The sequence below is a fragment of the Bidens hawaiensis genome, unplaced genomic scaffold, assembly GCF_021521415.1.
Source record: "Bidens hawaiensis isolate Kalapana, Puna unplaced genomic scaffold, B.hawaiensis_p1.1 tig00007038_1, whole genome shotgun sequence".
Classification (NCBI taxonomy): Eukaryota; Viridiplantae; Streptophyta; class Magnoliopsida; order Asterales; family Asteraceae; genus Bidens; species Bidens hawaiensis.
In genome coordinates, this window is record NW_027491482.1 from 161,479 (window position 1) to 166,230 (window position 4,752).

General features: G+C 32.7%; 1 long non-coding RNA gene across 2 annotated transcripts; it reads left to right on the forward strand.

Moving 5' to 3' along the window:
- The first annotated feature begins 783 nt into the window (after window positions 1-783).
- Window positions 784-4,011, forward strand: LOC143634263 (uncharacterized). Of its 2 annotated transcripts, XR_013153820.1 has the most exons (4): window positions 784-2,563; window positions 2,663-2,764; window positions 3,495-3,649; window positions 3,718-4,011. It is a non-coding gene; the product is annotated as an uncharacterized LOC143634263 (long non-coding RNA). The 2 variants fall into 2 exon arrangements; XR_013153821.1 differs by lacking the exon at window positions 3,495-3,649.
- The last annotated feature ends 741 nt before the right edge of the window (window positions 4,012-4,752 follow it).

The following is a 4,752-nucleotide window of genomic DNA, read 5'->3' on the forward strand; positions in this document are numbered from 1 at the left end:
CACAATGTCTTTCACTGTCTCGATGATATTATCAATTACCACTTACTATTACCAATTACCATTCCTATAATTAAACACAGAAGAAAAAAGAAAGAAAGAAAAACCTTAGAAATTCAAAAGTTACTATCATCATAGTGAGCTAGTGTGTAATTCTAATCATTTTTTTCTGAAGTAACTGCAGTGATATAACAATAACTAAATTAAATTTGTTGTAAAGGGCATGTTAATTAAGGGCTCATCAAAGGACTAATCAAGTTGATGGGCTTTAGGAGGCCGATGGATTTGGTCTAGCCGTTTAGCCCACTATTCCTTTGGATTTGAACATGAAGATAATATACCTTGTTCCTTGATGACAATATGCAAATTATTATAAATGTGTTTTTTTGTTTATATGTATTAGTTTGATACTTAAATGTGCGATAAATACAACAAATGGATAGATATACATTAGCTCATACATGTTATTTGTACTTATTTTTCACAGCAATTCTTGTACATTTTAGGAGAAATACTCCACAACCTGAATTATAAAACCCTTGTATTTTGGTTAACCACCAGGATGAACACTTACACTTGTGCTTAATTGTAACATATTGGGTTAAGATGCCAAAATTAAATTACTTTGATTCCGCGAAGGAGCTACTCCAATATCCCACCCGTAACACTTCGAACAAGGAGAAATATTGTCTTGTTATATAATATCATCTTGGCGATCACATGCTAGATGCACTACTAGAAAATAGTATATTTTCCTACAAATTTCTTACAACAAGTAATTCCAACATGTTTCAAACAAATTTCCAACAAAAATAACTAGCTCTGATTTTTCTACAATATTGCAACTACTTACTAACAATACGATTTTTCGTTGGAAACTTGTTGCTAACTTTCCAACAAAATTCCTACAAAAATTAGTATAAATGAAAAATAATAAAACTTTCTTATGTTTTTTAATTTCTATTATATAAAATGACAAATAATAAAAAATATCCATGATTCAAAATTCCCAAATTCGATTCATAATTTAGAAACAGAATAAAACTAAGAAATTCCCAAATCGATTCAAAATTCCTCAAATTCGTCCCATATCTCCGTCACCGACCTCCGTCTCCGATCTCCATCGCCGAAGCTTCACCGTCGTCACCGATGTTCCGCCGCCATCGCGATCTCCGTTAACGAAGCTTCGCCGTCAGATGCCGTTTCCGATCTCCGTCAACGAAGCTCCGCCATCACCATTCGCCGAGGTCAGCGTACATTACTGATCTCCGTCAACTAGCTATCGTACGATTAAACGCTCTCCTTGCTCCCTATCTTCCGTAAAACCCTAGCTTCATCATCTTCAAAACTGTGAATATACAATGCTCTGTTTCAACGTGCAGTTTCTAATCTAAATCGCTTGTGCAGGTTCTAATCTAATCGCTTGTGCAGGTTCTACTCCAAATATATCTATAAGTTTCCTTCACCGGACTTGCGCCATCATTCAACTCTAAGTGCAAAATTCGGTAAGTTCTGCTCATATTGCTTCGTTTTCAATCTCGTTATTGATAATATGTGTTAGCATCTACTTATGGTTATGTTAGGGTTTTGTTTCAGCATTAAGTTTATTAGTTTTTGCTTGTGAGTAATGTCAACCGAATTAAGTTTCAACATATTCATCTATTGCTATGTGAATGTGAATCTATGATCGATTTAATATGTAGTTCCAAATAATTTAAGTATGAGAGAGCATCGTTAGATCGTAAGTTATCTGTTACATGATACAGTAACTATTCTCTTCTGATTGAATTTGTTCATAGCGTTGCTGATTAAATTTTCGATATTGTTGGTGTTCAATTATGCAAAATCGATGTAGGTTTTCCATATTGGTTATTGTGTTTCTTGTATTAAGAATGGTTGCTGATTGAAGCTCAATTAGGTTAGGGTTTGAGTTAGGGTTTCAAACACAACGGCGTTTGTTACTTCCTTTCATGTGAATATACTAATTGTGGTTTTAACTGAAGTATAGTGTTGACTTTTGGTACCAGTTAATGTGATAGTGTAATATATGTTGCATGAAATGATAAAAATGAAAATGAAATTAGGATTCATTGCTCTTGATTCTTTCTGTTTCAGATGCTTGTTTTTGCATATTGTTAACGCAGTAGAGTTGATTATAGAGTTTTGGAAAGTCTCTGTGTTGGAGAGCATTGTTGGGAGAGATTTTCTTCCTTAAAGATCTGGTTAGTTTCTTTAATGTGTTACTAAATTTGTTAAATGGTTTCAAGTTTCAATATTCTGTCATTGTTGTGAGTTTTGTTTCAATTTTAAAAAATAGGTGGCCTAATTGGAACATATATGTTATTTTGTTTGCTTATGTGTTTAATTGTTAGAGTTTTGCTTTATGTGCTGGTGTAGTCTTTTGCATCTTAATGATGTTATAAAATGCCTTGTTTTACTCTCAGAACCAATACTTGATGGAGCTAATGCATTTGTGCAAGGGGAGGATGTCGAACTAGTAGAAAGTGAACCAAAACGAGTACGTGTTTTGGTAAAGACTAAGAATGGATTTGATATTCGTCTTGTGGTAATAAGATGTTTGTTTTTACATCTCTAATTTACTATTTTGATTTTCAAACTGTTGCATAATGAAATTTTATAATATTAAAGGCGAGGTTTTTAACAGGGATGTGACATAAGCGAAGATGATGTAGTTCTGAAAGCTAAAGAACTACTTGGTGCTGCAGAAATTGGGCTACTTGCAACAATTGGTGTTTTAATAATCAAGGTATTATTACTTCTTAAACAATTGAAAACTTCTATATGGAATGATGTGTTTAATTGTATAAATGAGTGGTTCAAGAATGTAAACGAACGAACATAAATGAGCATTGAGGAATAAGCATAACTGAGCTAAAATGTTTTGGCCCTACGAAATTATTAAAACTAGGCTAATTGTAGTGGGCCTAAAAGTTTTAAATGGATATAATAAATGTACATGAACAGGCATAAACGAATTTAAATCAACGAACGTTGACGAACATAAGTAAACAAATGAGACATGTGTTCACTTTTGTTCGTTAAACTAAGAGCAAAAAAATTTGTTCATGTTCATTCGTTTATTTTCTAACGAACTTCATGTTGGACGACTCCCTAATCGTTTAGTTTGCTTACACGCCTACTGGGAGTAGTATTTTTGACCTCTTAGAGCCAAAACAATGCATGCAGTTAAGTTCTTGTTTCTTGCATAATTCTGCACTAGACTTAAAAACCATGTTGTAACTTCTACATTAATGCATCTCTAAAGAATTTCACCTTAATTTTTGTAAAATTGAATCATTAAGCGTACCAAAAAGCTATAAACTTTTTACTAAGAATGTCATCAATCTACCCTCTGAGTCCATTCAAGATATAATGCTACTGTTCTTGCTTATGGTCATGTATATTATTATTGTTATTCAAGTAATTAACAGAAATGTTATCATTGTTCATGATGAAATTGTCTTTCACATACCAAGTCTGGCAACTAGGCAAGACATTTTGATTGTTCATGGGTCCAGCTGCAAAGATGCTACCGAAACAGGCCTTATTCCTCAAGCTATGAATTCTTTTTCAACAAAATCAAAGCTTAAAACACCAATTTGAATTCCAATTGCATAGTTCCTTCATTGAGGTATGCTTATAAAAGTTTGTAAAATATATACTTTATCATAACGTTAACCGAATGATTCTCCTTTCAAGATTCAACCCAATTGGAAAAAGGCCGGGCGTCCCGACAAGAGTTGGAAAATTGATTGCATTAACTGGAACGAGTTGGTCGATCGTGAAGAAAGGGAGCAACGTGAGTGGGCCGTGCGATTGTAACATACAATTTGTTCACTTTTCTGCATATTTCAGTTTTTTTTTGGTTTTTTGTATATTTCAGATTTTTAAAATATTTTTTGAATTTTTTTTGTTTAAATTTTACTTTTTGTTGGAATTTTGTTGCAAATTGTAACCTATTATTTGTTGGAAGTTTGTTGGAAATAAAAAGAAATAAATATAAATATTCCCTAGAAATTTGTTGGAACGTGTTACAAATTTGTTGGAATGTTGTTACAAATCAGAAAATAGTTTTTGTAGGAAATTTGCAACGGTGTAAATTTGTAGCAATTTTGTAAGAAAATTTGTTGGAAAAAGGTTGAAAACGATTTTCAAGCATGTGTTTTTCCAACACCACTTTTTTGTTGGAAAATTGTTAGAAAGTGGGTGTTCCAACAAATTTCCTACAAAATCAGTTGTAGAAAAATATCACTTTTTCTAGTAGTGATGATTTGCAATCACGGAACGAGGTGGTTTTTGAGGGTGCCCCATTTTCGGTGTCTAAGGTGGTGCATGATATCAAATCGGCATCCTTTCTATGGGTTAAGCATATAGTTTAGATTTGGAGAAATGGTGTAAGTTGAATTTCGTGAATTTGCCGCTATAAGGTTTTTTCTTGGTAGTTGTTTTTGTTTGATTTTTCTTATACGTTTCGTGCCTTTTGCTTCTTGTTGGTTGTCCCCATTTTTTATGTTTAATGATATCGCCCTATAAGAAAAGTAATGAGCGTCAAGTTTAAATTGAACATATATTACTTCCTTGGATAGCTAAAATATTTACATGTACTTTTGTCATTTAGGAATTGAATATATACTTTCTGAAAAACGAACAGGCCAAGAAACAAAGTTTGAGCTGAACAGATTCCTATAGAATCAAAGTAAATTAAAATGATAACTCATGATATTGCATTTTTTG